Source organism: Notamacropus eugenii, chromosome 5 (assembly GCF_028372415.1).
Source record: "Notamacropus eugenii isolate mMacEug1 chromosome 5, mMacEug1.pri_v2, whole genome shotgun sequence".
NCBI classification, from domain to species: domain Eukaryota; kingdom Metazoa; phylum Chordata; class Mammalia; order Diprotodontia; family Macropodidae; genus Notamacropus; species Notamacropus eugenii.
This window is the reverse complement of record NC_092876.1, coordinates 278,204,282-278,216,499: the sequence shown is the minus strand read 5'-3', so window position 1 is coordinate 278,216,499 and position 12,218 is coordinate 278,204,282.

Here is a 12,218-nt window from a genome sequence, read left to right as displayed (position 1 = left end):
CCATCAAATGGGCCTGTTTCTCATCTGGAAAGAAAAATTTCTGACCTAAAAAGGTGGGTGGGGTTCCCAGAATGGCCCACAGAGTAAGGGGGCGTTAATTGGGTCACCAAAGCCAAGCAGCTTTGTAATTTGTAGGCCTGGGCTTCTGAGAAGGATCTCCCACCCTCAGACAGTGGGGTGGCTTCTTACATTAAGGCGCATTTGTGGTTTTCTTTTGGATTTGGGCCTTGGGACCATGAGAAGACATGCAACGTTACCAGCTGGGTCAAACAGCCCCTCAAATCACAGGTTACATCATGGATTCAGAACTGTAAGAGAGACTTAGAGACCACCTAGCCTAACTGTCATTTCACAGATAAGGAAACTGAGATTAGGAAGTAAAGAGATTTGTCCGGTGTGACACAAGTAAGTGTCAAGGGCAGGATTGGAGTCCACATCTCCCCAACTCTAAGTTTGGCACACTATCTGCACACTAGCCCTTGCTGCCTCAGGAAAGCAAGGCCCCAAGGTTTCTTCACAATAATTTAGTAAGGGAAGCGATGCTACTATTAATGTTCCCATTTTACAAATGAGGAAACTAAAATCTAGAGAGATGAAGTGACTTGCCCAAGGTCACACAGCTAGTATCACATACTAACAGTGGATATTTCTATGCAAATTAAACCCACTCCAGCTGGCACTTCAGAGATGGAAAAAGCTACTTAAGACATTGCCTAAGAAACTCCCAAGCCAAGGCAGTAGGTACCAAGAGAGCAAGACCCAGAGGTCTAAACTCCTGGCTCCAGCCCCCACTGCCTTTGTTTCTCAGATTAAAGTCTCCTCTCCACTTGCAGTATAGTTCCCTGAAGGAGGTGGAAGCAGTTATTTTGAGTATGACTATCACCTAAATGAAAGCCCCTGGCAGTGGGGTGGAAGGGAGGGGATAAAAAAGACTTAGAGAAATATACACAGCCCTCCCACTGCAGGCATACTTTTCTCAATCTCCTCTGCTCTTGCTGGGGCATGCCATCTAGTAAATCTTGGGAGGCCTCCAGTTTCTGCACTTTGCAAACCAGTGACCTGGATACAAGGTTTTCTCTCTCCCTCGGGTGGGGAGGTGATGGGTTGAATGCTCATGAGGGGGGATGTTCCCCAGGTTCTGTGTTGGTTTTGGTCTCGGATCTCGAGTTGAACACCTAATCCTTTGTCTTGCTGAGAGAAGGAAGGAAGCTCCTTACTGTGGGAACAGTAAACTCCCAGGACTCTAAAGAACACAATGGAAGGAGCCCAAAGTCTTAAAAGGAGATTTTCTCCCAAAAGGGAGGATGAATTCCCAGCTACAGATCAGTAACACCTGGATTTGGCCTAGGAATCCTCTCTTTCTGTAGTCTCATCTCCTCTGAGGGTCCAGACTCACTGGACAAGATAAGGGTCAGTGGAATCTAGGCCTGTTATTCTACCTTTCTCACCTCTGGAGAGGCCTCTGAATACAACCTTCAGCAGACAGGGACACAGGTTTTTAGAACACATTATGTCCTATCCCTCTCAGCTAGGGAGATACCTGACTGCTCAACTGAAGCATAACAAGGCACAGCAGTCGGACCACAAATCAAACAGCTAGTTAGTGGCAGACCTAGGACTAGATTTCATGTCTCCTGAGTCTTGTTCCTCTGGTAAAGTCTTTGCTATCCTCACCAAACAACAGCAAATCCCCCATTTCCCAGCTCCTGTATCACTTGCTGTCTGCATCTCTTACTGAGGAACTAGTATATAAATACCTGGCACTGCTTTCTGTGTGACCCTGGACAAATCACTTTACTCTGTTTGCCTCAGTTTCCTCATCTGTAAAATGAGCTCTAGAAGGAAAAGGCAAATCACTCCAGTTTCTTTGCTAAGAAAATCCCAAATGGAGTCATGAAGAGTTGGACATAACTAACATGATTGACCAACAACAACTGCTGGTTATGTTTTCTTGCATTTATATCTCCTGTCCCCTCAAATCAACTGGGCAGGCTCCTCAGATCCAAGGACAGGGCCCCAGGCCTAGCTCTTTGTTACTCTCTCAGAGCCTAGCACAATGTACATTGGAGAGGCTATATGGTTCAGTGTCCTGGGCCCTAGAGTAAGCGAGACCTGGATTCAGAGCAGCAAGTGTGTGACCACAGTTGAGTCACTGAACATTTCTGAGTCTTGCTGTCTTTTCATCTATAAAATAGGCATAATAATACCTGTTGTGCTTTCCTCATAGAGTAGTTGTGGGGATAAATGAGATTATATATTCACAATGTTTTGCTCACCTTAAACTGCTGTGTAAATGTCAGCTCTGGACCTCACTTTTCTCTTCTGCAAAATAAGGAGGTTGGAATACCTTTTATGTGTCATGGATACTTTTGGCGGCCAGCCTAGGGAAGCCTATGGAGCCCTTCTCAGGATTATGTTAGTAAATGCATAAAATAAAATATATCTCATTATAAAGGAAATAAATTATATTGAAATATTTATTAAAATATATACTTCAAAAAAAAAAATAAGTTCATGGATCATAGGTTAAAAACCTCTGGACTAAGTGATCTCCAGGTTTCTTCCAGCTCTAAATCTTACGGTCTTAGTAGGCACTTAATTAATGTTTGTTAAGCTAAATTAAATCAATTGATGGATTTTTTCCACTTCTGTGCTGGGTTTCATTTCTTCACTCCTAATTGTTGCTGAGATAAAGTGTCAAGGTAGGGGTAGGCTCCCTAGGGGTTCCCCAATATCTCAGGAATTATAGGATATGGTATAAACCACCTTCTGTTGGGAATCTGCCAGAAGCACCAAGGTCTCCACCTTCCCATCCACCCACCTCCACATGACTCACACAAGTCTGTTCACATCTACCAGAAATGAGGATTGTAACTTTTTGTGTGCTAAAATCTAGGATGGAGAAGGAGAGGAAGAGGGAGGAGGGAGAGGCTTTCAATAAGAAGACAGTTCTCAGGCTAAAGTCCTTCAAAACCCCTCTAACCAAGCCCTGGCACTTGTTTGGTGCTCACCTCCTGCCCCATGTGGAGGCCGGGGTAACCTCCATATCCTGTCATTGCAAGGCATCTGTGCAGGGGGAGTATAACTTAGAGCTGTCTAGCATCATGGAGCCTGCTTCCACCGGGTGGAAGAGTCTTCTGGAGGCCACCTAGCCTGTGCCTCTGAGAAGTGGCAAGGCAAATGTAGTAGAAAGACTTGTAAATCTGCAATCACCTCACCTGGGCTCCAATCCCAGTTCTGCCTCTTATGTCCAGGGTTACCTTTAGATAAGAAACTTAATATCTCGGTGCCTCAATTCTTCTTGCCTAGAGTCATCTAGGTGTCAACATGTATAGGGCACTGAGCAGAGAGTCAGAAAGACCCAAGTTCAAATGTGGCCTCAGACACTGACTACCTGTTAACCTCTGTCCACCTCAGTTTCCTCAACTTTAAAATGAGGATAGTAATAGCACCTACCTCCCCAGGTTGTTTGTGAGGATCAAATGAAAGATGTGTAAGGTGCTTAGTATTTGTTTATTTCCTTCCCTTCCCCTTTATCTATAAAATGATGGGCTTTGACTAAATGACCTGTAAGATTCCCATTGGTTCTATATCTATGATCTTATTTACAATATGAGTACTGTTTAACAGAATCACAGAATCTCAGACTGGGAAGGGACACCAGAGGCCATTAAACCCAACCCAAGCCTAAAAAACAATGCCTTGTGCAGCCTACTCAACCAGTGGTCAGCTAGCATAAACACCTCCAATAAGTGTGAATCCATCACCTCCTGATGGAGTCCATCTTCTTTTAGACAACTTTGATTGTCAGAAGCTGCTTACATTAAATCTAAATTTGAATCTTTGCCACTTCTATTCATTGCTTCCAGTTTTGCCCCTTTGGACCAAGAAGAATATTTCTAGGATCTTTTCCACATACTTGAATACTTTTTGAATACTTGAAAACAGCTATCACATTCCCCTTAAGGCTTTTCTTTTCCTGGCTAAACAACTCCAGTTCCTTCAAGAAATCCTGACATAGAATAAACCTAATGTTCTTCACAGAAGGGAATCTCCTTCATTCCTAATATTCCTCAAAGAAAGGAACGCCATAGCCTCCCTCATGGTCAAGGAAATTATCCCTCGAATCTCACTTAAAGCTGCAACATAGTATGATGGAAAAGATGACTACCTTTGGAATCAGAGCAGCTGGATTCATATCTTACCTCTGATAATTACTAAGTCCTTGGACAAATCCTTTAACCAAGGTTAAATTGAACTTCAGTTTCTTCAAGTTTAGAAAGGGATAGAGGGGTATGGTATTGGATTAGAGCAGTGGTGGGGAACTTATAGCCTCAAGGCCACATGTGGCCAAAAGTGTGACCCTTTGACTAAATCCAAACTTCACAGAACAAATCCCCTTAATGAAAGGATTTGCTCTGCAAAACTTGGACACAGTCAAAAGGCCACACTTGAGGACCTTTCAAAGGCCACATGTGGCCTCAAGGCCATAAGTTCCCCAGCCCTGGACTAGAGGTTCTCTGAGGTTGCTTCCATCTCTAAATCTATGAAACTTGAAACAAAGCTTATATATTCCTGCCTACTGAATATGGAGAAATGAGACTGGCTGCCAACCTCCAACATATCTCTTGTTCCCTTCCTGGAACAATGAGTAAGTATGACTGTAACCATGGAAGGGTGCAGGGTATACAAGCTTTTCATTCAGTGTTGATCTCACACAAGCTGCCCAGCCCCCTAAGATCTTCTCTCCACCCACTTTTCTCTCAGCAGCTCCTTACAAGAGCCATCCTCTGTCCCTTCTATGGATCTTCCTTTGTCTCTTTCACAAAGTGTACCACAAAGCCCATCGCCTGCAGGAAGCGTCTTCTGATTCAGTGGGGTGGAGCCACTCTAGCCACCTACTGGCTAGTGCTTGGGGATGCTCCCACCTTGATGTGTCCTCTGGTCACTCATAAGATAATAAAATGATTGAAGAGATGTGTTAAAATGAAGAGACTCTTCATCAGATCCTGAATCTGCAAGGGAGAAGCCAACAAATCAATCCTCTGCCTCTTTAAGCAAGACTATATACTAACCCTTTCCCAACAGATGGAGGTCATTCCCATAGTTAAGAAACCTGTAGGGAAAAAAATCCCACAACCTCCCACAATCCTATGTCTTGGTGTTTGGTAGCTATTACTGTCAGAAAGTTCTTTCTTAAGCCTAACCTAAATCTCTTATAATTTTTTTTTAAAAAAAAGGAATTAAAGAGATGATAGTAAATTACTGTTCCCTTATCAATCACTGAAAATAGTAAGAGAAGATGAAACCCCTTGCTTACATAGGTTTGAAATCCACCAGACCTGGATTCAAGTCAGATACTGCATTTAAAAAAAGAAAGGAAAAAATGAATCTCTCAGTTCAATATATTAATTGCCTACTATATTCAAGGGGCTGCACCAAGTACTTGGAATGGAAGGCATACAAAGAAAAATGAAACTCAAGCTGCCTTCAAGAGGCTTACATTGTAGGAGGGGATATAGCCTATACACAAGTAAGTTATTATGGAGTTTCAAGAAATGGAAAAGAGGGGAGAAAGGGGAGGAGGGAAGAGAAGAGAGAGGGAGAAGAGAGGAGAAGGGAGGAGATGAAAGGAGGGAGGAGGGAGGGAAAGACAGACAGACAGAGAGAGAGAGACAGGATAAATGAGGGAGTAGGAAAGGTTGTAAGAGGTGGAACCTGAGCAGCTCCTTACAAGAGCCATCCTCCATCCCTTCTACGAATCCTTCTTAATCTCTCACAAACTGTACCACAAAGACCTTCACCTGCCAGAAGCTTCCCCTCATTCAGTGGGGTGGAGCTATTGTAGCCACCCACTGACTAGTGCTTAGGGATGCTCCTACCTTGATGTTTCCTCCAGCCACTCATGAAATAATAAAATGCATGAAAAGATGTGTTCAAATGAAAAGAAGAAAGGAGGGAAGCTTTCATTTGAAGGAAGTTAGGGATGTTGCAAAGAATACCTATACACATACATATATCATCTAGTGGTCAACTTTCTGGTATAGAGCTTCTCTGAACTCAAGTAGTTTAATTCTCAAATCTTCCAATTTGTGCCTTGGCTCATACATATAACTTTTCAAACGTGGTAGGCCTACCAGTGCTTGTCACCCACTGGTATAGCTTTCCATAATCCAGAGTCACTTCTGAGACATGATGAGGGATCCAAGTAGAATTTCAAATGAAAGAGTATTGTTCTTGTCCATTTCTTTCTGGAGAAAGCTTTAAAACTAAGGATTGATCCCCATACAACTGAGAAGGTTTTGTATAGAGGCAGGAAGATACATTACATGACTTTGTGGTATCCCTTCCGATTTCTATCATCATCTTGCTTTCTCTCCAAGACTGTGGAAGTCAACATTCTTCTTAATTTGTTTTCTTCATCTGTAAAATCGATTCAGTAAAGATGATCTTTAAGGCCTCTTTCAATTCTGACTCTATGATTCTGTGGGACTAACCTCACTCCAGCATGTCTGTTTGATATGAGAAAAAAGGATAAACCTAAACTGAAACCTGGTGGTACTTGGAATTAGCAGAAAATCAGGTGGTACAGTGGAATCGGACATTGGGCCTGATATCAGGAAGACTGGAGTTCAAAATCAGTCTCAGAAACTTACTAGCTATATGACTAGGCAAGTCACTTAATATCTGTCTGACTTAGTTTCCTTATCTGTAAAATGAGGATAATAGTGGCATCTCTCTCACAACAGGGTTGTAAGGATAATGTTTGTAAAACACTGAGCCTCGTACCTGGCATATAATAGGCATTTTAAAAATACTACCTTCCTTCCCTATGGGCAATGAGGATGTAAAATAAGACCTGGGAAAGAGAGGGACAACATATATTTTAGACATAATTTGAGGAGGGTAGGAGGTGGGCAAAATTCAGTAATTTTATTAATCATTGAGGACTCTACCCAGTAGTTCTATGCGTGGTCTGTTATGGGAAAAGAGTTCCATGTCTTCAGATGGAAGATGAGTTGACCAAAGTTAATTTTCCCTTGCCTTTCCAAAACTAGGTCAAAGGAGAAGGGCACATTAGACAAAACAACTTTTTTCAGGGGAATTCTAAGGATAACCCTTCTAGCAATCACCATTCATTCAGATGGAGGTGAACTCCTATGCCCTCTAACTCTCTTGGAAAGTCTAGGTCTAGAAGCACACACTTAACTTAACTCTAGTCTGTTTGCTCCCTGCCCCAGAGATCAAGGAGAAAGCCTTGGGACCTGCTACAGGAAGGAGGGGCTGATGGGGGCCAGACCAATAGGGAAGATGACAGAAACAAAGTGAAGCTTCCTTGGTCCCCCTAAGATGCAAATGATTTTAGCACATGGCTATTTGAGATGTTAGTGGAAGCAGATGGAAAAATAGGGAGTAAGACTAAATGCAAAGATAGAGGGGGATTACAGGATACATTCAAGTAAGGAGTGAAAATTCAGGCAAATGAGCAGAGTAAGACCCCTGCTCCCTCTGCTCAAAGAAAGATGCCAAAAAGTCAGTGTGAAGTAGTAGAACTAGCCCTGAACTGAGTCAGGACACTCCGCTTCTCTGCTACTAACTCACCTAGTGACCTTAATCAAGTCATTTCATTTGGGGAAGCCCTAGATTTCCTCATGCAAAATATGAGGGCTTGGATGGTAGGACTTGGAAGATGCCTTCCAGCTCTTTTCTTCCTAGGATTCTGGTCAAAGAACCTTTGACCAGAAAAACAACCCACTTTTTTGTTTTCTAATATATCATGTAATATAATCTAATATAATCATTTAACATATCATCTTTTTGCCATCTGGTGAAGCCTGTGGATCCCTTTTCAGAATTATGTTTTTAAATGAATAAAATAAAATATACAAGATTACAAAGGAAATCGATTGTCTTGAAATAAAGATGTATACTTTTCGCATCTAAGTATATAGACTCCCTGAAATTTGAGTCTGTAGATTCCAGATTAAGATTCCCTATTCTAGAGCTATCTTCTAAGATACAAGAAAAGGCAAATGAAAATAACTAAAGGCTTAGAGAATAATTGATGTGAAGAAAGCATTAGAGTACTGGAATTCTTTAGCCTGGGGAAGGATTGAGTTCATTAAAGCCTTCTGGAGTAGGGAAGTTGATTAAAAGGAGAGTATTGGTCTGCTATTTTATACCTTTCTTTTTTTTGGGGGGGGGGTGTTAGAGGGAGGGAATTCTCTGAGTAGAAACTCCCTCTTGTTGTTGTTCTTAAAGAAGACCATGACATCAAGGCAGTGAAGCCATAACATGCACGTCAATTGGATTTAAGTGAGGCAGGGCTGTGCAAAGTCGCCAGACTCACCTTCTCCTCTGGAGCCATCTGGGTCCAGTGGCCAGATATGGATCAGGATGACTGGAGATGGCCCCACAGAAACTCCCTCTTCCAACAATACAGAGAAACAACTCATCTGTAAAATCTAGTCTTTGAAGGTCCTGAAAGACTTGTTCTCAGTAGGAAACCACCACATATAAGAGGCAGGATTTGAACGAAGATCTTTTAAACTCCAAAGAATGCACTATATCTTTCAGGGAACCTGTGGCCTCAAGGCCACATATGGCCTTCTAGGTCCTTGGGTGTGGCCTTTTAACTGAGTCCAAGTTTTAAAGAATAAATCCTTTTATTAAGGAGATTTGTTCTGTGAAGTTTGGATTCAATCAAAGGGCTGCACTTGAGGACCTAGAAGGCCACATGTAGCTTCAAGGCCACAGGTTTCCCACTCCTATAGGGTAACTAGGCCAAGAACAAGTAAGAGAAGATGGCCTAGAATCACAACTGAAGGGATTTGGGCTAGACAGCTGGATATATGTCTTAGCAAAAGACAGACGAGGACTTGCTCCCAACAGGGTTTTGAGACAATTATCTTCTCTGAAGGGACTTGGGTTGATATTTTGACTTGAGACCATGAGATCTACTAGACAACCTTTGGGGTTTCCCACCACCAACACCTCCCTTCATATTCTGGAAACAGGTCTTCCTAGGGTGAGGCACAAGAAGAAAGCTGACATCAAGATTTAGAAGACAAAAACAGACAGAACAGGTAAGGGCAGAGAAGCAGGCCTGCCCTAGGGGCTGGGAAAACAATTAGGCCTAATTTCTAATCTCTGAAAAAAATGGGTTATAAATCACAACTAGTGGGTCTGTGAATTAGTAGAAATTAGACTGGAGGTAACAAAGTACCCCCCCACACATACCCCGACACTCTTACACAGAGGCTATGGCCTAGGCTGCATGTGGGGATCCCTGAAGAGAAGCTGACCCCAGCATAAAATGGGTAGACTGAGCCACTCGTTAGTTTTTAGTGAGTCATTACAGCTCTATCCAGACCAGAGTAAAGCATACAAGATAGGCTTCTCCACAGATCCTTGAGCAGATAGATACCTTGCTGCCCTGGGGGCGGAGGATCTTCACTCAGCACCCTCTATCTTATCCCAACTGAGGGAGGGAATTAGCAGACATGTTCCTCAGGGCAGACAGAGGGAACCAATCATGTGGAATGGTGAGGCAGGAGCCAACAAATATGGATTCTTTTTTCTTTCACACAACAACTGAGGGACTGATCTCAGACCTTGCTGGCCATTTACAAATTCTAAATCTACATCTACATCTACATCTCTAAAAATTCTTTCCATGTCTGGGATACTGGTCTAGACTCTCTGACTGGGAAATCTGTTTCAGGAAGTACATATAACCACACCCAATCCCATTCTTCATCCCAGCCCCGACCCCAAACATTGTGGGATCTATACAGGCCTTTAAAGGGATGGCGAAAGGCAGTGAGGGTACCATTCCATCTAACCCTCCCCCCATCTTACTCTAAGAAGAGCCCTGCACCCTCTGTCCTACCTCCCCATCCCTTCTCCATTCCCACATCCACCTCTCATGCCTACTCATTGACTTCTGCTTAGCTAGCTCAGACCAGATACAATTCCTTGAAAGGTGAAACTACTGGGAAAGGTAGGAGACAAGTGACACCAGGAATGACTCATGTGGTAGGGAGTGAGGGGGGACAACCTCTGGTTTAGTCATCTGCCTGGTCCCCCACCCTTAGGCACCAGCGAAGGAAGCCAAGGGGAGGAGGGGAAGCAAGGCAAAAGGGTGGAGGGAGAACAAGGAGAGAACAGAAAAAAAGGCAGATGAACGGTGTGGGAGAGGCACTTAGGCTCCCCTTGTTTTATGTAGCGGGGCCCTTCCTGACAGCTGAGCTCACTAGCTGCCTGAGGCTTGTGCTGTGCCCAGTAGCTGGCAGCGAGCTGCCTCTTTGGCAAGAAGTTGGTGCCAGCACCCTCCTCTAGAGCTCTGAATGTTGCAGGCAGGCAGTGACACCCTATCATTGGCAGTAGAAAACAAATAAGTCTAATCCCTGACCAGGACTGTGGATCTCTCAGGAACCTGCAAGTCCTGAGGATTAGAAACCAAACAGAGAGAGGAGATAGTATAAGCACTAGCCTCTGGAGGATGAGTTGTGCCTAATCCTGTGTCATTCCTTTCCTGATGACCTCTGCTTCCCTGTTCCTCCAACATACACCTCTATGAATGCGCAGCAAGAACAGGACGTGAGTAGGAAGAACAGTGTTCACCTCTCTACTCTACCCAGGGCAGATCCAGGTACCCATTATGTGCTTGGACAAAAATGAGAGGGGTAGGTAAGTCTGTTTAGGAGATGGGGGAGTAACCGGAGCTAAAGTGACCAGAGCTGAAGGCTGTGGGGCCAAAAAGTGAAAGGGTGTGAGGGGATGCAAGGGAGGAGGACCAGGCCCCAACCCAGGTTCTGGACTGGGAGCTGGTCACTAATTCTCCTTGGTGTCTTCAGGGAAGCCAAGTACAGATGAGCCTAGACAAAGATCCTGCCTTCTAAAAGGCAGCACACAAACAGAAGGGAAGCCTTTCTCCCAATTCTCTGAACAAGATATTAGGACAACAGGAGAGGACCATGAAAAATGCTAAGGAATCAGGACAAAGGATAGCTAAGTCAAAGCCAGAAAAAAGCAATGAAAAAAGAGGCAAACGAGAGGAAGAAAGAAATGAGGGAAAGATAAAGGAGAGACTGAGAAATGGAAAAATGTGAAGAAGGAAACAAAATGGAAATTCCAGGAGTTAAAGGAAAGAATTATAGGATCATGGATTTAAACCTGAACAAAACTTCAGAGGTCATTTAACCCAACACCCTCATTGTAGCAGGGGAGGAAACTCAGGGACAATGGGGCCAAATGATTTGCCCAAATTAATGGTGCTATGAGGTGCTAACCTAACACCAGGTCCAAAGGCAGAAGGTTAGAAAGCCTTGATTATAGAGGGAGTTGGTAACTTTTACATTCTCTTTTTATGGTTTGTAACTAGCACAGGTTCTCTCTCCCATGTTACACACACACATGAATTCCCCTGCCTTCTTCCCCCTAATGCCCTCTTTAAGGGCCTTAGGTCTCACTAATCCATTTTAGTTCATTTCAAAAAATTCTTATTAAGTATCTACTGTGTGCCAAACATTGTGCTGGGAGAGACATAAAGTTTAGCTAAGAGGTCTTTTCAATTAGAGCTGATCCCCCGGAGGTTTCGCTCCATTCTAAACTTCTAAGATCACTAAACCTCACACCCAGGTGGGAGAGCACTGTACTTTCCTGGGCACAGAATATTGGTTTGGTTTCCTGAATTCAGAGACCTGCTGCACCCTAACCACTTACCCACCCACCCCCACCACTGCTACCACTGTGTTCTGGTGTCCATTTCCACTCTCTGCCTCTATTTTTCTCTTTCCCCTGTAGCTACACAACTCCTGACCACAAAAGAGAACTTTCTAACATGTATTTGCAAAGAACAAAGAGAATATAAAATATATAACTTCAGCACTAATATACCAGGAGCAGTTCATTATAAATGAGCATGTAACAAGACTATGAAGTTTGGGTGGTGTCATAAATTTCTCATTTAGTCTAGTTATAGTCCCCTGGGCTTCACTTGACCTATGATCCTTTCTGAGACTGAATATCCAAGCATAGTATTTGGGTCACTCTCAGAAGACGGTGGCATTTTCTGTTTTAAAATACCAATTTGGGATTGGCTTGCCTGCATACTCTGGCTTAAACTACTTAGGCAGCTAGGTGACTGAGCAGATGGAGGGCTGGATCTGGAATCTGGAAGATCTGACTTCAAATCCTGAGTCAGATACTTACTG